This window comes from Mesoplodon densirostris, chromosome X, assembly GCF_025265405.1.
Source record: "Mesoplodon densirostris isolate mMesDen1 chromosome X, mMesDen1 primary haplotype, whole genome shotgun sequence".
NCBI classification, from domain to species: Eukaryota; Metazoa; Chordata; class Mammalia; order Artiodactyla; family Ziphiidae; genus Mesoplodon; species Mesoplodon densirostris.
In genome coordinates this window covers 69,225,503-69,250,292 of record NC_082681.1, presented here as the reverse complement: position 1 = coordinate 69,250,292, position 24,790 = coordinate 69,225,503, and positions in this window count along the sequence as shown.

Below are 24,790 nucleotides of genomic sequence, written 5' to 3'. Positions count from 1 at the left end.
GTGATTCAATATTTTTTTAGATTTTACTCCATTTAAAGTTATTACAAAATAATAGTTATTTTTCCCTTTGCTGTATGCTATATCTAAGGTTTTGTCCAGTTTCTTTGTTTGGAACACATTCCTCTGCTCCTTTTGCTTAATTCAGTGTTTATATCTGTGTATTATGTAGATTTGGTTACTTCTCCCAATCTTGGAGTAGTGGCTTCATGTAGAAGGTGTCCTATAGGACCCAGCAGCACATACTCTTCTCAGCTCCAGAGACATATGTTCCAGAGGTGCCCCCTCTGTGGGTTGTGTGGGCCCTTCTGTTGTAGTAGGGCTGACTACTGTGGGCATCCTGGTAAGTGGGGCTGGCCCCAGCCTTATTGGCTGCCAGGCCCTGCCTTGTGTTGTGGCTGCAGGCCCACTGGTGGCTATGTCTCAGACATGACACAGTTGGCTACTCAGCCCGGAGCATCCTGGGGCTTTTGTCACCATATGGATGGGTGGGGCCAGTTTCTGATTTGGCTTGCCATTTGTGAAGCATCTAACATAGCTGGTATGGCCACTTGATGGGTGTGGTTGTGTCTTGGGTGGTTGGCTGTGGTGCCCAGGGAAGCCTGGGATGTTACCAGCCTACTGGTTCATGGTGTTGGGTGTCAGAGTGGCTGGTTGTGAGGCTGGGGGGAAAGTGAGTCTGGTGCAGACCGGCTGGTGAGTGAGTAAGCACCGAGCACCAACAGGCTAGAGAGAGAACTCCAAAATGGCACTTGCCAGCATCTTTTTCTCCAGTGCAAATCCTAGTTGCCTATTGCCTCTCCAGGAGGTTCTCCAAGACTAGCAATTGGTTTGGACCTAGGATTCTTTCAAAAACTGCCTCTGTTCTGGTACTCAGAGACTGTGAGATTTTTGCATGTGCCCTTTAAAAGTGAAGTCTCTGATCCCCACAGCCCTCTTGCTCTCCCATATGTGAGGACCTTCAAAACCAGACCTTCTGGGGGCTTATCTTCCTGGTGTAGGATCCCCAACCTGGGAATCTTTATGTAGGACTCAGAACCTTTGCTCCTTGTGGAGATTCTCGGCAATTGTGATTATCTTTTTGTTAGTCACCTACCAAGGAGTGTAGGTCTTGAATATACTATGTTTCCATCCCTCCTACTCATCTTGTTGTGGTATTGTCTTTTTATCTTTAGTTGTGGAAAATCTTTTCCATTTATCTTCAGGTAATTTTCATAGATAGTTGCTTGGTAAATATTTGTAACTTTGGTGTTCTGATGGAAAAAGTGAGCTCAGGTTCTTCTTCCTCTGCCATTTATGCCAGCTGCTCTTTTCTTTTTTAAGTAGATCATAGTCTCTTTCTCCCTCATTTCCTGTCTATGTCACTGCAGGTTCTCTGGAGATACAGAAAGCTTCCCAGATCTTTTTTGTTCTCAGCCGCTCCAAGGCTTCTAGAGGATGCCAATTCCTACAAGTGCTTCAAGTTAGGAAAGAGAGAAATGTGCCCATTAGCCAGCTCTCTGAACATCCATAATACTGGAGACATGCTCGACTTTCTCTTTCCCCACTGTGAAGATGTCCCTAAACTATATTGTCCCCGCCTGCTGTACTGTATGTCCTCTAGAGCAGCAGCAAGCCACTTAGCTTGCTTTTATTCTCAGTGTCTCCTAGGTTTCTAGAGTATTCTTGATCCCATTAGCACTCTGAGACAGGCAAGCCAGAAACCAGTCCCTCAGGTAGTTCCCTGAAAAGCCGGTATTTTGTGTGCATGTTTCAACTCTTTCCCTCTCCAGGGAGAAGCCTGTAATTGGGATTTTTCCCACTAACTTGAAGGGAGGGACTATGGTTAATAAGTGTGTGCTTATCCAAGCCATTACCTTTGTTCTCAGTGACCCACAACAGGGCATACTTTCCTGTCAGCACTTAGATTCAGGCATGACAGAAACCAGTGTTCTAAAACGTCCCAGCACTGGATATATGTTTAATTCTTCTCCATCTCCCTCCAGGGACAATCTGGGAGTTGGGAGTTTCCTCCTGATCATGTTGTGTTGAACCAGAGGTAGGGATAATGGTATTAGAGTTTCTACCAGCTTTGATGCAGCTGCTTTATTGCTTGCCTGAAGTGTAGGAGCCTTTTAATTGGTTTACAGATTTCTTACAAAAGGAGTTGTTTCTTGTACTGTTGTTGATTCAGTGTCTCTGCGGTGGGGAGGAGCTTCTGGGGCTTCCAATTCTTCCACCTTACTGACATTACCCTCTTTAAATCCCTCTCTATTTTTATTCTCACTTTTTTATTACCTTGATTAGATTCTATGGACTACCATGATAGCCAAAACTTAAAAATTCCTAGCCTCTCTCTCTCCTCACAATTGCTTGACAAAACATAACCTTGGCTATATTTGACTTTTCATTACTCTATAACCTGTCCTTAGCAGCACAATGATAATGGAGGAACATATACAACCATGTTGACTAGTCTCACTTTAAATTTATGTCAAAAACCTGAAAATGGTCCTTTACACTGCCAGGTGATCCTAATACATATCTCTTGTCCAGGAGTTTTAAAACATTTCCTCTAAGCTCCATATAGTAAATATTTTTAGAGTCTGTGGGCCATGTATCCTATTTTGAAAATATTAAACTCTTCTATTGTAAAGCAGCCACAGATATTATGTAATAAAAAGAGCATGGCTGTGTTCCAATAAAACTTAATTATACAAAAAAAAAAAGGCAATGGACTGACTTGGCCCATGGATCATAATTTTCTGACCCTTAACACCATCAATTTACTTTCTCATTCCCAGAGATAACAATTTCAGATTTTTTTATTCTCTTCAGTCCTCTAACCCCTCCTTCCTTTACTCTATCTGAGCTAATGGGCTTGTATTTTTTAAAATATCATTGAGAAGAAAGAAGGCATTAAAGAGCACCACTTGATCTTCCTATCATTGAGTAAGTCATCTTATTTACATATGTAGACATCACCATGTGTTCCTTCCTGGTTGCTAGAGGCAAAATATGTTCCTGTCTAAAGTCAACATTTTCCACCTGAGTATTGCTCAAGGATGTCACTCCTTGATTTGTTGTCCCTTCACCATCATGGATTTGTTTCTTGTTAAGGAATCCTTCTCATAAGCAAACATAATGTTCTACATTCTTCCACTGTAAAAAAAAATACACAAACTATATCATAACCTCTTAGCCCCTTCCAACCCAATATCTCTCCTTCTTTTTACAGCGAAACTCCTCAAACTGTGGTTTATATTTACACATACATTTCTTTACCTTTTCATCTCTAACTTAATCCAATTAGAATTTTGTTCCCATCACAAAATTTTTCTCAAAAATCCAAGGATTTCATGTTACCAAATAGTAAAATTTCAGTTCTCATCTTCCTTGATGTCTCAGCAACATTTGGCACAAGGGATTAATTACTTCTGTTTAAAACAATTTGACTAGGATTCTGAGACAACAAACTTTCCTTGTTTTATTCTTACCTTATTATTCACTCTTTGAGCAGTATCTTTTGTTGACTCCTCCTCACTTCCCTGATTTCTAAATGGTGGAATATTTCAAGAATTAGCACATGAATCTGTTCTCTATTTATATCATCTTCTAGGTGATTCTATCCAGTTCCATGACTTTTAAACTCCACTTTGACATTAATGAGTCCACCATTTGTATCTTCAGGTTCAATTTTCCCCTGATCTTCAGACTCATATTTCAAACTGCCTATTTGACATTTCCACCTGGGTACCTAATAGGCCTCTTAAATTTAACATGTTCAAAAATAAACTCTTGATTCCAACTTCATCTCCTAATAATATCTCCCATATGTGTTCTAGTCTTCCCTGTTTCAGTAATATCACAATTCACCAATGGCTTAGGTCCAAAACCTAATAAGCCTTTTTGACTTCTCTTTGTCTCTCATACCCTGTATCTAATTTGTTAGGAAATTTTGTTGCCTCTTACTTCAAAATATGTTAAAATTTGACTTCTTAAATACTTATATTGTTACTACCTGCTCCAAACTGCCATCATCTCTTGCCTAGACTATTGTAATATTCTCTTAATTAGCCTTCTTGAAAATTATTTTACTTCCATGCTTAAAACTCTCCATGATAGGGCCTCCCTGGTGGCGCAGTGGTTGAGAGTCCGCCTGCCGATGCAGGGGATACGGGTTCGTGCCCTGGTCTGGGAGGATCCCATATGCCGTGGAGCGGCTGGGCGCGTGAGCCATGGCCGCTGGGCCTGCGCATCCGGAGCCTGTGCTCCGCAACGGGAGAGGCCACAACAGTGAGAGGCCCGCATACCGCAAAAAAAAAAAAAAAAAAAAAAAAAAAAAACTCTCCATGATATTCTATCACACTTAGAATAAGAAAGAGTTCATACCATAATAGGTCTTAAACCATCTGGACTATGGCTACTTTAGTGCACATTTCTTCAAAAATACTGTGATAAGAAGCCCTGTTAACTTTGTATAACTTTGCATATCTGATATTTATTTGGCCAAAAATCAAATTTTCTACCCCAGTGTACTTAGTAACATACTACAGAACTATTGTCTTGTGAAAGTTGGAAAACTAGACACTTATGCTGTATTAGAATTAGAAATATATGATACATTACTTTGTTGAATTGGCTCTTATAATCTGAGTTTCTACTATTTGGTTACTGTATAATTTAACAGAACATGTATGAAGCAGCAGAATTCAACAATAATTTGAAAGTTGGTTTTGACAATTTAAATCTTTGCCATAAATTAAATTTCAATGGCTCATGCACAATGCCAAGCACACGTGTATTCCAGAGAAGAAGAAATACAACTTCACCTCAGTTTCTAAGTATGTTGCTATGTTCATCAATGCAGTTGTAAAAAAAATATGTGATGGATAGAATTCATCTTAAACTTCCATTTTTTTTTAGCTCAAGAAACTGAAGCTGCATAGTCAAAAGTTTTAATTACTCAGCCAACTCTGTTTAAGTTCAAGAAATTATAATATCTCATGACAGGAAGAAGGCAGAATGATAAAGTTAGAGATATCTATATTGGGTATGAGGGAGATTTAGGATTTAGACCTAGCTTTGTTATTCACTAACTATGAACTTGTATAAGGCAATTCCTCTCTCAATGCCTCAATTTAGGTACGTGATAAGTAAATTTGAGGTGTAGGTTTAGGCTTTAAATCCCAGTTTTTTAAGGATTCTAGCTAAGAGAATTAGAATTCCCCATGTTCATGGTTGCAAGACAGATAATTTGCAGAAATTTACAGAATTTACCAGTGGAGCAACTATAACAACAAAAGTCCCTTTGACAGTATGGTAAGTTCCACTGGGTACCATATAGCACATTTTTTATTTTACTTTCTCCTTTTCTCATGTCCTTTACATGTTACTTGCTAAGTCCAGCCATAATAACATAGTTAACCCTAGCCCAATGCTACCTCATATCACAGGAGACAGTTTTATCATTCCACCAATTATGGCTGAATGTGCAGTCGATCTGGCTGAGACATCTATCACCACATTGATCCCCAGAGGTGATTTGAATGATCAGACTGGTGAAGCATGTTGCCTCTCCCTCTTTACTGTCCTATGTGTATAAGCTCTCAAAGCTTCCATTGTTGGAAGGGGATGGACAACTCTGATAGAGGGAGGGTCATTGTCTGGTCACGGGTAGAGGAACAGGGGTATATAGTTAGATGTTTATTTTGCTTCTTCAACTTCTACACAAGCTCTCGAGTTCAATTACCCATGACTGTTATTGACTCTACATTCAATCATTCATTCCCTCTGTAGCCTGAGACTGTTAAATGGTAAACGGAAGGAAGAAGAAAATAGGGCTTTGAAGAAATATGGGAAAATACATTTATTGGGCCTTGTCTATATCTTTTGATAATGAATTAGATATATAAATAAATATCACATTAAACTATGCTACTTTTGAAATGAAATCAGGTTTTATTGTAGATATATGCTGTATTAACTTGGAATTATCAGGTTAAATATTTGGTCAAGTGTTCATCTAAATGCCAGATTAGTTTGGCCACTAATATATTAATTCAGCCAGAAATCAAGCTAATGAGTCTATGGAGACACAGATTGAATAAAACCATCAAATAATTCAAACAATTCAATAAACATGCTAATGTTTTTCAATTACCTGACTAGTTGTTTGACTCTATGGATAAAATTAACCCAGCTTTTTGAAGGCATATATTGTAAATTGACCAGACCTCTGTGATATATACATGTGAGAGTTACCAATAATTCAACTCATATGAGTGACATTAATTTTTGTCAACATTTCTAAAGGGATTTGATTTCTTTAATGTTAAGGAGCATAGGTAGAGTATATGTTAAATAAATGGAGGTGTTACATATATTCTTGGTGACCTGGGATAATTTATTATTTTAAAAAAGATGTGTAAGATAAAATCTTTATGACCTTGGATTAAGCAAAGATTAGACAAAAGATCAAAAGCAGGATACATAAAAGAAAAAAATCAATAGGACTTAATCAAAACAAAATCTTCCTCTGTGAAATATACTAAAAGAATGAAAAGACAAGCCTCAGACTTGGAGAAAATATAAGCAAACTTATATTTGACAAAATACATGTATCCAGAACATATAAAGAACACTCAAAGCCCAATAATAAGGGAATAAAGAGCTCAGTTTTTTTAAAAGTGGGAAAGAATTCATGACAAAAGAGTTCTCCAAAAAGGAAATAGGATCACAAATAATCACATTAAAATATGTCTGACAGCATTAGCCACTAAAGATATTCAAGTTCAAACCACAATGAAATATCTCTATATACCTATTGAAATGGCTACAATTAAAAAAAAGAAAACTTCATAATACCAAGTCCTGACAAGGATGCAGAAAAACTAGAACTCTTATACAGTGCTGAAGAGAATGCAAACTAGTAAGCCACTTTGGAAAGCAATTTGAGCATTTCTTATAACCTTAAAGACACACTTTCCATATGAATCTGCAATTGTATGCCTAGATATATACTCACATAAAGTAAATACTTATGTTCACATGAATATCTATACACTAATTATGGTAGCAGCTTTATTCATAATTACCAGAAAATGTGAAAAACAAAAATGTTCTTCAACTGGTGAATAGAAAAAATATGTAGTTTATCTATATACTGGAATACTATTCAACAATAAAATACAAACTATTAATGCACACACAAACAGGAATGAATCTCAAATGTAATATACAAAGTAAGAGAAGCCATACTCAAAAGGCTATACAGTCTGATTCAATTTGTATGAATGGCAAAGGCAAAATTCTAGCGATGAAGAACAGATGAGTGCTTGCCCAGGCTAGGAGCAGAGAGGGATGACTACAAAGAGGAAGTATTTGGAATTATTTATGGTTATAGAAATGTTCTACATCTTGATGTAGATAGTTCACTAGACATTTGGATTTATTTGTAGGAATTCATAGAACTGTATATCAAGAAGGATTAATTCTGTCCATGTAATATATAACTCATTTTAAAAAAATGAAAAATAAAGGACTGCAGAATGTAGACTTTCAGAGGTGAATTATCCTCAAGTATTTTTTGGCTTTGTGAACATCTGATAATATGGTAGCTGTGAAGAGTGGATAGGAACCAAAATCTGAGTTTAAGTCTTTCTTTGCTACTATGTATCCTTAGAAAAAACATCATGTAATCTCTATGTTCCTTAATTCTCTTCATATGTAAAGTGGGGTAATAATAACTTACCCACTTGCCACAGAGGAATTTTTTTCAGGATTGAATCAGTTAATGGATGTGAAAGTCCTTAGAAAGTAATAAAGATTAAAATTTTATAAAGTAATTTTTACTAGAGTACCTGACATTTGGTAGGTATATCATAAATGATTATTCAATTAAAGGTCATATAACACTTATGGGCATTTTCTGTTACTAAATCGCATTGTTTTATTTAAGGTCTGTGTCTCCCAGCTATATAGCATAATCACAGAATGATTATTCAGTGCCAAGAAATAAACTGAATGCTAAATATGTATATATAAATTAAATCCACACTCAGATCTTAAAGAACTCACAGTCTAGATAAAGATGAAGCTAGTATAATAATAATAAAAAAGTAATAATTGTTAGACACCTTTTCTGCTAGAAACTGTTTCTTTTAATTATATGTATTAGTTAATTTAATCATACCAACAATATATATATATATTGTTTAATTTTCATGACCATTTTAAAGATAAGGAAATGTAGACAGGGGTAATTTGCCAAATATTTTAAGTTAGAAACGTTGGAGACAGAAATCAATCCCAAATATTTTGCTTCCATACCCACTGTTCTAGGCTTCCTCCACATTATCAACCAAGTTTATTCCTAAATACCTTGTCTGAACTGGAGCTGAAGAAGACCAATGGAAGAAATAAAAAACTGATCTGAGCTATGAGACCCAGATAAATATTAGCTAAATAGAGAAAAGGGGAAAATATAGCCCAGGTGTCAAAAAAGTCAAATTTGTTTTGGATCTAAGGATTATCTTTTGAAATAAAAAAATGCTCCTTGCCGGAGGAAGATGGCGGAAGAGTAAGACGCGGAGATCACCTTCCTCCCCACAGATACATCAGAAATTCATCTACACGTGGAACAATTCCTACAGAACACCTACTGAATGCTGACAGAAGACCTCAGACCCCCCAAAAGGCAAGAAGCTCCCCACATAACTGGGTAGGACGAAAGAAAAAAGAATAAACAGAGACAAAAGGATAGGGATGGGACCTGCACCAGTGGGAGGGAGCCATGAAGGAGGAAAGGTTTCCACACACTACAAGCCCCTTCATGGGCGGATACTGCAGGTGGTGGAGGGGGAAAGCTTCGGAGTAGCGGAGGAGAGCACAGCAACAGGGGTGTGGAGGGCAAAGCAGAGAGATTCCGGCACAGAGGATCGGTGCCCTCAGGCACACACCAGCCCGAGAGGCTTGTCTGCTTGGCCGCCGGGGCGGGAGGGGCTGGGAGCTGAGGCTCGGGTAATGGGTTTCAGTTGGAGCGCAGGGAGAGGACTGGGGCTGGCGGCAGGAAGAGAGCCTGAAGGGGTTAGTGCACCACGGCTAGCCTGGAGGGAGTCCGGAGAAAGGGTCTGGAGCTGCCAAAGAGGCAAGAGACTTTTTCTTCCCTTTTGTTTCCTGGTATGTGAGGAGAGGGCATTAAGAGAGCTGCTTAAAGAAGCACCAGAGACGGGCACGAACCGTGGCTAAAGGTGCGGACCCCGGAGATGGGCATGGGACGCTGGGGCTGCTGCTGCCGCCGCCACAAGACCTGTGTGTAAGCGCAGGTAACTGTCCAGCCCACCTTCCGGGGAGCCTGTGAACCCCGCCACTGCCGGGGTCCCGGGACCCAGGGACGGCTTTCCCGAGAAAGCGCACAGAGCACCTCAGGCTGGTGCAACGTCACGCAGGCCTCTGTCGCCGCAGGCCCACCCCAAACTGCGCGCCCCTCCCTCCCCTCTGCCTGAGTGAGCCAGAGCCCCCGAATCAGCGGCTCCTTTAAACCCATCCTGTCTGAGCGAAAAACGGACGCCCTCTGGCGACCTACGCACAGAGGCGGGGCCAGGTCCAAGACTGCGACCCCGGAGCTGTGAGAGCAGAGACAGGGAAATCCCTCTCTGCAGCCTCGGAGGCAGTGGATTAGAGCTCCATGGTCCACTTGATGTGCCCTGCGTCTGTGGAGTGCATGAATGGACAGCGAATCATCCAAAATTGAGGAGGTGGACTTTGAGGACAAGATTTAAGACTTTTCCCCCTTTTCCTCTTTTTACAACGAATTTTCCCAAATTAAGGAGGTGGACTTTGAGAGCAAGATTTCAGACTCTTCCCCCTTTTCCTCTTTTTACAACGAATTATCCCAAATTGAGGAGGTGGACTTTGAGAGCAAGATTTTCGATCTTTCCCCATGCTCTCTTTTTGTGAAGGTGTATGTGTATGCTTCTGTGTGAGATTTCCTCTGTATAGCTTTGCTTCCACCATATGTCCCAGGGTTCTATCTGTCCGTTTTTTCTTCAATAATTACTTTTTAATTTTAATAATGCTACTATATTTCATACTTTATTCTATTTTACTTTACCTGCTCTTTCTTTTTTTCCTACCTTCCCTTCCTCCCTCCCTCCGCCCCCCTTTCCATCTTTCACTCTTTCTTTCCTTCCTCCCTCCCTCCCTCCCAGCTTCCTTTCACTCTTTCTTTTTCTTTCCTTCCTCCCTCCCTCCCTCCCTCCTGTCTGTCTCTCTTTCCTACCTTCCTCCCTCCCACCCTTCTTCCTTTCACTCTTTCTTTTTCTTTCCTTCCTCCCTCTCTCCCTCCTGTCTTTCTTTCTTCCTTTCCTTCCTCCCTCCCTTCTTCCATTCACTCATTCTTTTTCTTTCCTTCCTCCCTCCCTCCCTCCTTTCTTTCTTTCTTTCTATGTGACCTTCCTCCCTCCCACCCTCTTTTCTTTCTTTCTTCCTTCCTTCCTTTCCTTCTTCCTTTCTTTCTCTCTCTCTTTCTTTCCTCTACTAATTCTATCTTTCTACTTTTTCTCCCTTTTATTCTGAGCCGGGTAGATGAAAGACTCTTGGTGCTGAAGTGAGGAGTCAGTGTTGTGCCTCTGAAGTGGGAGAGCCAACTTCAGGACACGGGTCCACAAGAGACCTCCCAGCTCCACATAATATCAAGCAGCGAAAATCTCCCAGAGATCTCCATTTCAACACCAGCACCCAGCTTCAGCCAACGACCAGCAAGCTACAGTGCTGGTCACACTAAGTCAAGCAACTAGCAAGGCAGGAACACAAATCCACCCATTAGCAGAGAGGCTGCCTAAAAACATACTAAGGCCACAGGTACCCTAAAACACACCACAAGACATGGACCTGTCCACCAGAAAGACAAGATCGAGCCTCAACCACCAGAACACAGGCACTAGTCCCCCCAACCAGGAAGCCTACACAACCTACTAAAACAACCTTAGCCACTGGGGACAGACACCAAAAACAACGGGAACTACGAATCTGCAGCCTGCAAAAAGGAGACCCCAAACACAGTAACATAAGCAAAATGAGAAGACAGAAAAACACACAGCAGGTGAAGGAGCAAGACAAAAACATACCAGACTTAACAAATGAAGAGGTAATAGGCAGTCTGCCTGAAAAAATATTCAGAATAATGATAGTAAAGATGATCCAAGATTCTATTTCCAAGATCCAAAATCTTGGAAATAGAATAGACAAAATGCAAGAAACAGTTAACAAGGACGTAGAAGAACTAAAGATGAATCAATCATCAATTAAAAACACAATATATGAAATGAAAAATACTCTAGATGGGATCAATAGCAGAATAACTGAGGCAGAAGAACGGATAAGTGAGGTGGAAGATAAAATAGTGGAAATAACTGCTGCAGAGCAAAATAAAGAAAAAAGAATGAAAAGAAGAGAGGACAGTCTCAGAGACCTCTGGGACAACATTAAATGCACCAACATTTGAATTATAAGGGTTCCAGAAGAAGAAGAGAAAAAGAAAGGGACTGAGAAAATATTTGAAGAGATTATAGTTGAAAACTTCCCTAATATGGGAAAGGAAATAGTTAATCAAGTCCAGGAGGCACAGAGAGTCCCATAAAGAATAAATCCAAGGAGAAATACGCCAAGACACATATTAATCAAACTGTCTAAAATTAAACACAAAGAAAGCATATTAAAAGCAGCAAGGGAAAAAAAATAACACACAAGGGAATCCCAGGCAGGTTAACAGCTGATCTCTCAGCAGAAACTCTACAAGCCAGAAGGGAGTGGCAGGACATAATTAAAGTGATGAAGGAGAGAAACCTGCAACCAAGATGACTCTACCCAGCAAGGATCTCATTCAGATTTGATGGGGAAATTAAAACCTTTACAAATAAGAAAAAGCTGAGAGAGTTCATCACCACCAAACCAGCTTTACAACAAATGCTAAAGGAACTTCTCTAGGCAAGAATCACAACAGAAGGAATATACCTACAATAATGAAGCCAAAGCAACTAAGGAAATGGGAATAGGAACATACATATCAATAATTACCTTAAATGTAAATGGACTAAATGCTCCCACCAAAAGACACAGAGTGGCTGAATGGATACAAAAACAAGACCCATATATATGCTGTCTACAAGAGACCCACTTCAGACCTAGAGACACATACAGATTGAAAGTAAGGGGATTGAAAAAGATATTCCATGCAAATGGAAATCAAAAGAAAGCTGGAGTAGCAATTCTTATATCAGACAAAATAGACTTTAAAATAAAGACTATTAGAAGAGACAAAGAAGGACACTGCAGAATGATCAAGGGATCAATCCAAGAAGAAGATATAACAATTGTAAATATTTATGCACCCAACATGGGAGCACCTCAATACATAAGGCAAATACTAACAGCCATAAAAGGGGAAATCGATAGTAACACACTCATAGTAGGGGACTTTAACACCACACTTTCACCAATGGACAGATCATCCAAAATGAAAATAAATAAAGAAACACAAACTTTAAATGATACAATAAAGATGGACTTAATTGTTATTTATAGGACATTCCATCCAAAAACAATAGAATACACATTTTTCTCAAGTGCTCATGGAACATTCTCCAGGATAGATCATATCTTGGGTCACAAATCAAGCCTTGGTAAATTTAAGAAAATTGAAATTGTATCAAGTATCTTTTCCAACCACTGTGCTATGAGACTAGATATCAATTACAGGAAAAGAGCTGTAAAAAATACAAACACATGGAGGCTAAACAATACACTACTCAGTAACGAAGTAATCACTGAAGAAATCAAAGAGGAAATAAAAAGATACCTAGAAACAAATCACAGTGGAGACACGACGACCCAAAACCTATAAGACGCAGCAAAAGCAGTATTAAGGGGGAATTTTATAGCAATACAATCCCACCTTAAGAAATAGGAAACATCTCGAGTAAACAACCTGACCCTGCACCTAAAGCAATTAGAGAAAGAAGAACAAAAAAACCCCAAATTTAGCAAAAGGAAAGAAATCATAAAGATCAGAGCAGAAAAAAATGAAAAAGAAATGAAGAAAACGATAGCAAAGATCAATAAAACTAAAAGCTGGTTCTTTGAGAAGATAAACAAAATTGACAAACCATTAGCCAGACTCATCAAGAAAAAAAGGGAGAAGACTCAAATCAATAGAATTAGAAATGAAAAAGGAGAAGTAACAACTGACACTGCAGAAATACAAAGGATCATGAGAGACTACTACAAGAAACTCTAAGCCGATAAAATGGACAACCAGGAAGAAATGGACAAATTCTTAGAAATGCACAACCTGCCAAGACTGAATCAGGAAGAAATAGAAAATATGAAGACACCAATCACAAGCACTGAAATTGAAACTGTGATAAAAATTCTTCCAACAAACAAAAGCCCAGGACCAGATGGCTTCACAGGCGAATTCTATCAAACATTTAGAGAAGAGCTAACACCCATCCTTCTCAAACTCTTCCAAACAATTTCAGAGGAAGGAACACTCCCAACATCATTATACGAGACCACCATCACCCTGATACCAAAACCAGGCAAGGATGTGACAAAGAAAGAAATCTACAGGCCAATATCACTGATGAACATAGATGCAAAAGTCCTCAACAAAATACTAGCAAACAGAATCCAACAGCACATTAATAGGATCATACACCATGATCAAGTGGGGTTTATTCCAGGAATGCAAGGATTCTTCAATATATGCAAATCAATCGATGTGACACACCATATTAACAAATTGAATGAGAAAAACCATATGATCATCTCAATAGATGCAGAAAAATCTTTCGATAAAATTCAACACGCATTTATGATAAAACCCTGAAGAAAGTAGGCATAGAGGGAATTTTCCTCAACATAATAAAGGCCATATATGACAAACCCACAGCCAACATTGTCCTCAATGGTGAAAAACTGAAACCCTTTCCACTAAGATCAGGAACAAGACAAGTCTGCCCACTCTCACCACTCTTTTTCAACTTAGTTTTGGAAGTTTTATCCACAGCAATCAGAGAAGAAAAGGAAATAAAAGGAATCCAAATTGGAAAAGAAGAAGTAAAGCTGTCACTGTTTGCAGATGACATGATACTATACATAGAGAATCCTAAAGATGCTAATGGAAAACTGCTAGAGCTAATCAATGAATTTGGTAAAGTAGCAGGATACAAAATTAATGCACAGAAATCTCTGACATTCCTGTACACTAATGATAAAAAATCTGAAAATGAAATCAAGAAAACACTCCCATTTACCATTGGAACAAAAAGAATAAAATATCTAGGAATAAACCTACCCAAGGAGACAAAAGACCTGTATGCAGAAAATTATAAGACACTGATGAAAGAAATTAAAGATGATACCAATAGATGGAGAGATATACCATGCTCCTGGATTGGAAGAATCAATATTGTGAAAATGACTCTACTACCCAAAGCAATCTACAGATTGAATGCAATCCCTATCAAACTACCACTGGCATTTTTCACAGAACTAGAACAAAAAATTTCAAAATTTGTTTGGAAAAACAAAAGACCCCGAATAGCCAAAGCAATCTTGAGAACAAAAAACGGATCTGGAGGAATCAGGCTCCCTGACTTCAGACTATACTACAAAGCTACAGTAATCAAGACAGTGTGGTACTAGCACAAAAACAGAAAGATAGATCAATGGAACAGGATAGAAAGCCCAAAGATAAACCCAGGCACATATGGTCAACTTATCTTTGATAAAGGAGGCAGGAATATACAGTGGAGAAAGGACAGCCTCTTCAATAAGTGGTGCTGGGAAAACTGGACAGGGACATGTAAAAGTATGAGATTAGATCATTCCCTAGCACCATACACAAAAATAAGCTCAAAATGGATTAAAGACCTAAATGTAAGGCCAGAAACTATCAAACTCTTAGAGGAAAACATAGGCAGAACACTCTATGACATAAATCACAGCAAGATCCTTTTGGACCCACCTCCTAGAGAAATGGAAATAAAAACAAAGATAAACAAATGGGACCTAATGAAACTTCAAAGGTTTTGCACAGCAAAGGAAACGATAAACAAGACTAAAAGACAACCCTCAGAATGGGAGAATATATTTGCAAATGAAGCAACTGACAAAGGCTTAATTTCCAAAATTTATAAACAGCTCATGCAGCTTAATAGCAAAAAAACAAACAACCCAATCCAAAAATGGGTAGAAGACTTAAATAGGCATTTCTCCAAAGAAGATATACAGACTGCCAACAAACACATGAAACAATGCTCAACATCATTAATCATTAGAGAAATGCAAATCAAAGCTACAATGAGATATCATCTCACACCAGTCAGAATGGCCATCATCAAGAAATCTAGAAACAATAAATGCTGGAGAGGGTGTGGAGAAAAGGGAACACTCTTGCACTGCTGGTAGGAATGTGAATTGGTACAGCCACTATGGAGAACAGTATGGAGGTTCCTTAAAAAACTAAAAATAGAACTACCATATGACCCAGCAATCCCACTACTAGGCATATACCCTGAGAAAACCATAATTCAAAAAGAGACATGTACCAAAATGTTCATTGCAGCTCTATTCACAATAGCCCAGAGATGGAAACAACCTAAGTGTCCTTCATCGGATGAATGGATAAAGAAGATGTGGCACATATATACAATGGAATATTACTCAGCCATAAAATGAAACGAAACTGAGCTATTTGTAATGAGGTGGATAGACCTAGAGTCTGTCATACAGAGTGAAGTAAGTCAGAAAGAGAGAGACATACCGTATGCTAACACATATATATGGAATTAAAAAAAATTGTCATGAATAACCTAGGCATAAAACAGGAATAAAACACACACCTACTTGAGAATGGACTTGAGGATATGGGGAGGGGGAAGGGTAAGCTGTGACAAAGTGAAAGAGAGGCATGGACATATATACACTACCAAACGTAAGGTAGATATATAGTGGGAGGCAGCCGCAGAGCACAGGGAAGTCAGCTCGGTGCTTTGTGACCAACTGGAAAGGTGGGATGGGGAGGCTGGGAGGGAGGGAGATGCATGAGGGAAGGGATGTGGGAACAGATGTATATGTATGACTGATTCACTTTGATATAAAGCAGAAACTAATAAAAAAAATGTTCGTTAATTAGATGTGATTGCGTTTACTTTTTAAATCTATCAGAACTTCCTAGGTTATATAAGACACTATATAGTGGTTAATAGCATGGACTTTGAAGTCAGAAACACTCTAGTTTAATTCTGCATTGACCACTTAAAGGTACTTTATGAAAATAATTTTACCTCTTTACATATTTATTTTCTCATCCACAAAATGAGGACAGTAACAGCACATATAAATTAGGAAAGCTAATTAAATGTAAATGATGGAGTACAATGCCTGGCACAATAAATTTCAATAATGGTGATGATTATGATGCTTTTGTAGTTTTTGTTACCAGGTGACTGTGTCACATAATAAAGTTCTAAATCTTCCCAATCTTCCTCTTTCAAACGTGTTTGTTTAGAGAAATTTCATTGTCACATTGAGAATATATGACTTTCTGGAAACCGTTTAAATTGTTAAACCAATACTTTGTTAAAAATAGATAATTTGGGCTTCCCTGGTGGTGCTGTGGTTGAGAGTCCGCCTACTGATGCAGGGGACACAGGTTCATGTCCGGGTCTGGGAAGATCCCACATGCCGCAGTGTGGCTAGGCCCGTGAGCCATGGTCACTGAGCCTGCGTGACCGGAGTCTGTGCTCCACAATGGGAGAGGCCACAACAGTGACAGGCACGTGTACAGCAAAAAAAAAAAAAAAAAGATAATTCCACACATTCAGTATTAGGGGTTAAAACATTCTTAGTCTACTACTGGACTCCAACACTCCAGGAGAACAGATTTGGATCATTTTATTCCTACTACTACCTATGGTAATCTGTTGATTTTAGTTCATATGTTGGGTTATAGAGAAATTGACTCAAATTAGACTGTATAAAATGCGGTCTGTGAATGGTTTGAAATTAATTTTGATGGCATGCTTAATATTATGATTCAATATAATTTTGTTTTCTTAAATTCTAGTCTTTATTTTTTAACATCTTTATTGAAGTATAATTGCTTTACAAAAGTGTGATAGTTTCTGCTGTATACCAAAGTGAATCAGCTATACATATGCACATATCCCCAAATCGCCTCCCTCTTGCATCTCCCTCCCAAACTCCCTATCCCACCACTCTAGATGGACACAAAGCACCAACCTGATCTCCCTGTGCAATGCAGCTGCTTCCCACTAGCTATCTATTTTACATTTGGTAGTGTGTATATGTCTATGCCACTCTCTCACATTGACCCAGAATATGATTCCTCCACGCTGTTTCCACAAGTTCATTCTCTTCGTCTGCATCTTTATACCTGTCCTGCCCCTAGGTTCATCAGATCCATTTAATTTTTTTTTATATTCCATATATATGTGTCCACATGCAGTATTTGTTTTTCTCCTTCTGACATACTTCACTATGTATTACAGTCTCTAAATCCATCCACCTCACCACAAATAACTCAACTTCGTTTCTTTTTATGGTTGAGTAATATTCCATTGTATATATGTACTACATCTTCTTTATCCATTCAACTGTCGAAGGGCACTTAGGTTGCTTCCATGTCCTGACTATTGTAAATAGAGCTACAATGAACACTGTGGTACATGACTCTTTTTGAATTATGGTTTTCTCAGGGTATATGCCCAGGAGTGCGATTGTTGGGTCGTATAACAGTTCTATTTTTAGTTTATTAAGGAACCTCCAAAATGTTCTCCATAGTGGCTGTATAAATTTACATACCAACCAATGGTGCAAGAGGGTTCTATTTTCTCCACACCCTCTGCAGCATTTATTGTTTGTAGAAATTTTGATGATGGACATTCTGACGGGTGTGAGGAGATATCACATTGTAGTTTTGATTTGCATTTCTCTAATGATTAGTGATATTAATCATCTTTTCATGTGTTTGTTGTCAATATATTCTGGGGAGAAATGTCTATTTAGGTCTGGGGTCCATTTTTGGATTGGGTTCTTTGTTTTTTTTTGATATTGAGCTGCAAAAGCTGCTGGTAAATTTTGGAGACTAATCCTCTGTCAGGTGCTTCATTTGCAAATATGATCTCCCATTCTGAGGGTTGTCTTTTCATCTTGTTTATGGTTTCCTTTTCATTGCAAAAGCTTTTAACTTTCATTAGGTCCCATTTGTTTATTTTTGTTTTCATTTCCAATTCTCTAGGAGGTGGGTGAAAAAGGATCTTGCTGTGATTTATGTCATAGAGTGTTGTGCTTATGTTTTCCTCTAAGAGTTTGATGGAGTCTGGCCTTATATATAGGCTTTTAATCCATTTTGGGTTTATTTCTGTGTATGGTATCAGGGAGTGTTCTAATTTCATTCTGTTACATGTAGCTGTCCAGTTTTCCCAGCATCATTTATTGAAGAGGCTGTCTTTCTCCAGTGTATATTCTTGCCTCCTTTATCAAAGATAAGCTGACCATATATGCATGGGTTTATCTCTTGGCTTTCTATCTGCTTCCATTGATCGATATTTCTGTTTTTGTGGCAGTACCATACTTTCTTGATTACCGTAACTTTGTAGTATAGTCTGTAGTCAGGGAGCCTGATTTCTCTAGCTCCGTACTTCTTTCTCAATATTACTTTGGCTATTTGGGGTCTTTTGTGTTACCAAGCAAAGTGTGAATTTTTTTGTTCCAGTTCTGTGAAAAATGACAGTGGTAGTTTGAAAGGGTTTGCATTGAATCTGTAGATTGCTATGGGTAGTATAATCATTTTCACAATGTTGTTTCTTCCAATCAAAGAGCAAGGTATATCTTGCCATCTGTTTGTATCATCCTTAATTTCGTTCATCTATGTCTTATAGTTTTCTGCATACAGGTCTTTTGTCTCTTTAGGTAGTTTTTTTTTTTCTTTACAACTTTAGAGGAGTATAATTGCTTAAAGTGGTGTGTTATTTTCTGCTTTATAACAAAGTGAATCAGTTATACATACACATATGTTCCCATATATCTTCCCACTTGTGTCTCCCTCCCTCCCACCCTCCCTATCCCACCCCTCTAGGTGGTCACAAACCACTGAGCTGATCTCCCTGTGCTATGCAGCTGCTTCCCAGTAGCTATCACTTTTACATTTGGTAATGTATATATGTCCATGCCACTCTCTCACTTTATCACAGCTTACCATTCCCCCTCCATATCATCAAGCCCATTCTCTAGTAGGTTTGTGTTTTTATTCATGTCTTAACACTAGGTTCTTCATGACATTGTTTGCTTCTTTTTTTTCCTTAAATTCCATATATATATATGTTAGCATATTGTATTTGTCTTTCTCTTTCTGACTTACTTCACTCAGTATGACAGACTCTAGGTCCATCCACCTCATTACAGATAGCTGAATTTCGTTTCTTTTTATGGCTGAGTAATATTCCATTGTATATATATGCCACATCTTCTTTATCCATTCATCCAATGATGAACACTTAGGTTGTTTCCATCTCCTGGCTGTTGTAAATAGAGCTGCAATGAACATTTTGGTACATGTCTCTTTTTGAATTATTTATTTTTTTCAGGATAGTGGGATTGCTGGGTCATACGGTAGTTCTATTTGTAGTTTTTGAAGGACCCTCCATACTGTTCTCCATAGTGGCTGTACCAATTCACATTCCCACCAGCAGTGCAAGAGTTTTCTCTTTTCTCAACACCCTCTCCAGCATTTATTGTTTCTAGATTTTTTGATGATGGCCTTTCTGATCAGTGTGAGATGACATCTCATTGTAGATATGATTTGCATTTCTCTAATGATTAATGATGTTGAGCATTCTTTCATGTATTTGTTGGCAGTCTGTGTATCTTCTTTGGAGAAATGTCTACTTAGGTCTTCTGCCCATTCTTAGGTTGGGTAGTTTGTTTTTTTGTTATTGAGCTGTATGTGCTGCTTGTAGATTTTGGAGGTTAATCCTTTGTCAGTTGCTTCATTTGCAAATGTTTTCCCCATTCTGAGGGTTGTCTTTTCATCTTGTTTAAGGTTTCCCTTGCTGTGCAAAAGCTTTGAAGTTTCATTAGGTCCCATTTGTTTATTTTTGTTTTTATTTCCATTTCTCTGGCAGGTGGGTCAAAAAGGATCTTGCTGTGATTTATGTCATAGAATGTTCTGCCTATGTTTTCCTCTAAGAGTTTGATAGTTTCCGGCCTTACATTTATGTCTTTAATCCATTTTGAGCTTATTTTTGTGTATGGTGTTAGGAAGTGATCTTCTCTCATACTTTTGTATGTACCTCTCCAGTTTTCCCAGCCCCACTTATTGAATAGGCTGTCCTTTCTGCACTGTACATTCCTGTCTCCTTTATCGAAATAAGGTGACCATATGTGCGTGGGTTTATCTCTGGGCTTTCTATCTTGTTCCATCAATCTATATTTCTGTTTTTGTGCCAGTACCATACTCTCTTGATTACTGTAACTTGGTAGTATGGTCTGAAGTCAAGGAACCTGATTCCTCCAGCTCCTTTTTTTGTTCTCAAGATCACTTTGGCTATTCGGGGTCTTTTGTGTTTCCATACAAATTGTGAAAATTTGTTGTTGTACTTCTGTGAAAAATGCCAGTGGTAGTTTGTTAGGGATTGCATTGAATCTGTTGATTGTTTTGGGTAGTAGAGTCATTTTCACAATGTTGATTCTTCCAATCCAGGAACACGGTATATCTCTCCATCTATTTGTATCAGCTTTAATTTCTTTCATCCATGTCTTATAGTTTTCTGCATACAGGTCTTTTGTCTTGTTAGGTAGGTTTATTCCAATTTATTTTATTCTATTTGTTGCAGTGGTAAATGGTAGTGTTTTCTTAAATTCTCTTTCAGATTTTTCATCATTAGTATATAGGAATGCAAGAGATTTCTGTGAATTAATTTTGTATCCTGCTACTTTACCCAATTCCTGGATTTTCTCTAGTAGTTTTCTTGGTAGCATCTTTAGGATTCTTTATGTATAGTATCATGTCATCTGCAAAGAGTGACAGTTTTACTTCTTTTCAAATTTTTATTCCTCTTATTTCTATTTATTGTCTGATTACTGTGGCTCTAATTTCCAAAATAATGAAAATAATAACAGTGAGAGTGGACAAACTTGTCTTGCTCTTGATCTTACTGGAAACTGTTTCAGTTTTTCAACATTGAGAACAATGTTGCCTGTTAGATTTTCATATATGCCCTATATTATGTTGATGTAAGTTTCCTCTATGCCCATTTCCTGGAGTTTTTTTTTTTTTTTTTTTTTTTTTTGGTACACGGGCCTCTCACAGTTCTGGCCTCTCCCGTTGTGGAGCACAGGCTCTGGATGCGCAGGCTCAGCAGCCATGGCTCACGGGCCCAGCCAATGCGTGGCATGTGGGATCTTCCCAGACCAGGGCACAACCCCATATCCCCTGCATAGGCGGGCAGACTCTCAACCACTGCACCACCAGGGATGCCCTCCTGTAGGGTTTTAATCATAAATGGCTGTAGAATTTTGTTAAAATATCTTTGTGCATCTACTGAGCTGATAATATGTTTTTTTCCTTCTGTTTGTTAATATGCTGTATAATATTGATTGATTTGCATATATTGAAATATCCTTGTTTTCCTGCGATAAACCCCACCTGATCATGGTATAGAATCTTTATTTATTTTTAACATCTTTATTGGAGTATAATTGCTTTACAATGGTGTGTTTGCTTCTGCTTTATAACAAAGTGAATCAGTTATACATATACATATGCTCTCGTATCTCTTCCTTCTTGTATCTCCCTCCCTCCCACCCTCCCTATCCACCCATCTAGGTGGTCACAAACCACGGAGCTGATCTCCCTGTGCTATGTGGCTGCTTCCCACTAGCTATCTATTTTACGTTTAGTAGTGTATATATGTCCATGCTACCCTCTCATTTTGTCACAATTTACCATTCCCCCTCCCCATATCCTCAAGTCCATTCTTTAGTAGGTCTCTGTCTTTATTCCCGGCTTACCCATACGTTCTTCATGACTTTTTTTTTTCTTTATACCTTAGATTCCATATATATGTGTTAGCAACTGGTATTTGTTTTTCTTTCTGACTTACTTCACACTGTATGACAGACCTTAGGTCCATGCACCTCACTACAAATAACTCAATTTCGTTTCTTTTCATGGTTGAGTAATATTCCATTGTATATATATGCCACAACTTCTTTATCTATTCATCTGTTGAAGGACACTGATGTTGCTTCCATATCCTGGTTATTGTAAATAGACCTGCAATGAATATTTTGGTATGTGACACTTTTTGAATTACGGTTTTCTCAGGGTATATGCCCAATAGTTGGATTGCTGGGTAGTATGGTAGTACTATGAGTAGTTTTTTAAGGAACATCCATACTGTTCCCCATAGTGGCTGTATCAATTTGCATTACCACCAAGAGTTCAAAAGGGTTCCCTTTTCTCCACACCCTCTCCAGCATTTATTGTTTCTAGATTTTTTGTTGATGGACATTCTGACCAGTGTGAGATGATATATCATTGTAGTTTTGATTTGCATTTCTCTAATGATTAATGATATTGAGTATTATTTCATGTGTTTGTTGGCAATCTGTATATCTTCTTTGGAGAAATGTTTACTTAGGTCTTCGGACTATTTTTTGATTGGGTTGTTTGTTTTTTTGTTATTGAGCTACATGAGCTGCTTGTAAATTTTGGAGTTTAATCCTTTGTCAGTTGCTTCATTGGCAAATATTTTCTCCCTTTCTGAGGGCTGTCTTTTCGTCTCATTTATGGTTTAATTTGCTGTGCAAAATCTTTTAAGTTTCATTAGGTCCAGTTGTTTATTTTATTTTATTTTTCCATTCTCTAGGAGGTGGCTAAAAAAGGATCTTGCTGTGATTTATGTCATAGAGTGTTCTGCCTATGTTTTCCTCTAAGAGTTTGATAGTTTCTGGCCTTACATTTAGGTCTTTAATCCATTTTGAGTTTATTTTTCTGTATGGTGTTAGGGAGTGTTCTAATTTCAAACTTTTACATGTACCTGTCCAGTTTTCCCATTGCCACTTATTGAAGTGGCTGTCTTTTCTCCACTGTTTATTCTTGCCTCCTTTATCAAAGTTAAGGTGACCATGTGTGCATGGGTTTATATCTGGGCTTTCTATCCTGTTCCAGTAATCTATCTTTCTGTTTTTGTGCCAGTACCATACTGTCTTGATTACTGCAGCTTTGTAGTGTAGTCTGAGGTCCGGGAACCTGATTCCTCTGGCTCCATATTTCGTTCTCAAGATTGCTTTGGCTATTCATGGTATTTTGTGTTTGCGTACAAATTGTGAAATGTGTTGTTCTAGTTCTGTGAAAAAGTCAAGTGGTTGTTTGATAAAGATTGCATTGAATCTGTAGATTGCTTTGGGTACTGGAATCATTATCACAATGTTCATTCTTCCAATCCAAGAGCATGGTATATCTCTCCATCTATTTTTATCATCTTTAATTTCATTGAACAGTGTCTTATAATTTTCTGCATACAGGTCTTTTGTCTCCTTAGGTAGGTTTATTCCTAGATATTTTATTCTTTTTCTTGTAATGGTAAATGGGAATGTTTTCTTAGTTTCACTTTCAGATTTTTCATCGTTTATAGGAATTCCTAGATTTCTCTGCATTAATTTTGTATCCTTCTACTTTACCAAATTCTTTGATTAGCTCTAGTAGTTTTCTGGTAGTATTTTTAGGATTCACTATATTTAATATCATGTCATCTGCAAACAGTGACAGTTTTATATCATCTTTTCCGATTTGGATTCCTTTTTTTTTTTCTTCTCTGATTGCTTTGGATAACACTTCCAAAACTATGTTGAATAACAGTGGTAAGAGTTGGCAACCTTTTCTCGTTCTTTATCTTAGAGGTAATGGTTTCAGTTTTACACCATTGAGTATGATGTTGGCTGTGGGTTTGTCATATATGGCCTTTATTATGTTGAGCAAAGTTCACTCTATGCCTACTTTCTGCAGGTTTTTTATCATAAATGGGTGTTGAATTTTGTCATAAGCTTTCTCTGCATCTCTTGAGATCATCATATATTTTTTCTCCTTCAATTTGTAATATGGTGTATCACATTGACTGATTTCAATTTATTGAAGAATCCTTGCATTCCTGGAAGAAACCCCACTTGATCGTGGTGTACGATCCTTTTAATGTGCTCTTGGATTCTCTTTGCTAGTATTTTGTTGAGGATTTTTGCATCTATATTCATCAGTGATATTGGCCTGTAGTTTTCTTTCTTTCTGACATCTTTGTCTGGGTTTGCTATCAGGGTGATGGTGGCCTCATAGAATGAGTTTGGCAGTGTTCCTCCATAAGTGATATTTTGGAAGAGTTTGAGAAGATTAGGTGTTAGCTCTTCTCTAAATATTTGATAGAATTCACCTGTGAAGCCGTCTGGTCCTGGCCTTTTGTTTGTTGGAAGATATTTAATTACAGTTTCAATTTCAGTGCTTATGATTGGTCTCTTCACATATTCTATTTCTTCCTGTTTCAGTCTCGGCAGGTTGTTCATTTCTACGAATTTGTCCATTTCTTCCAGGATTTCCATTTAATTGGCATAGAGTTGCTTGTAGTATTCTCTCATGATCCTTTGTATTTCTGCAGTGTCAGTTGTCATTTCTCCTTTTTCATTTCTAATTCTATTGATTTCAGTCTTCTCCCTTTGTTTCTTGTTGAGTCTG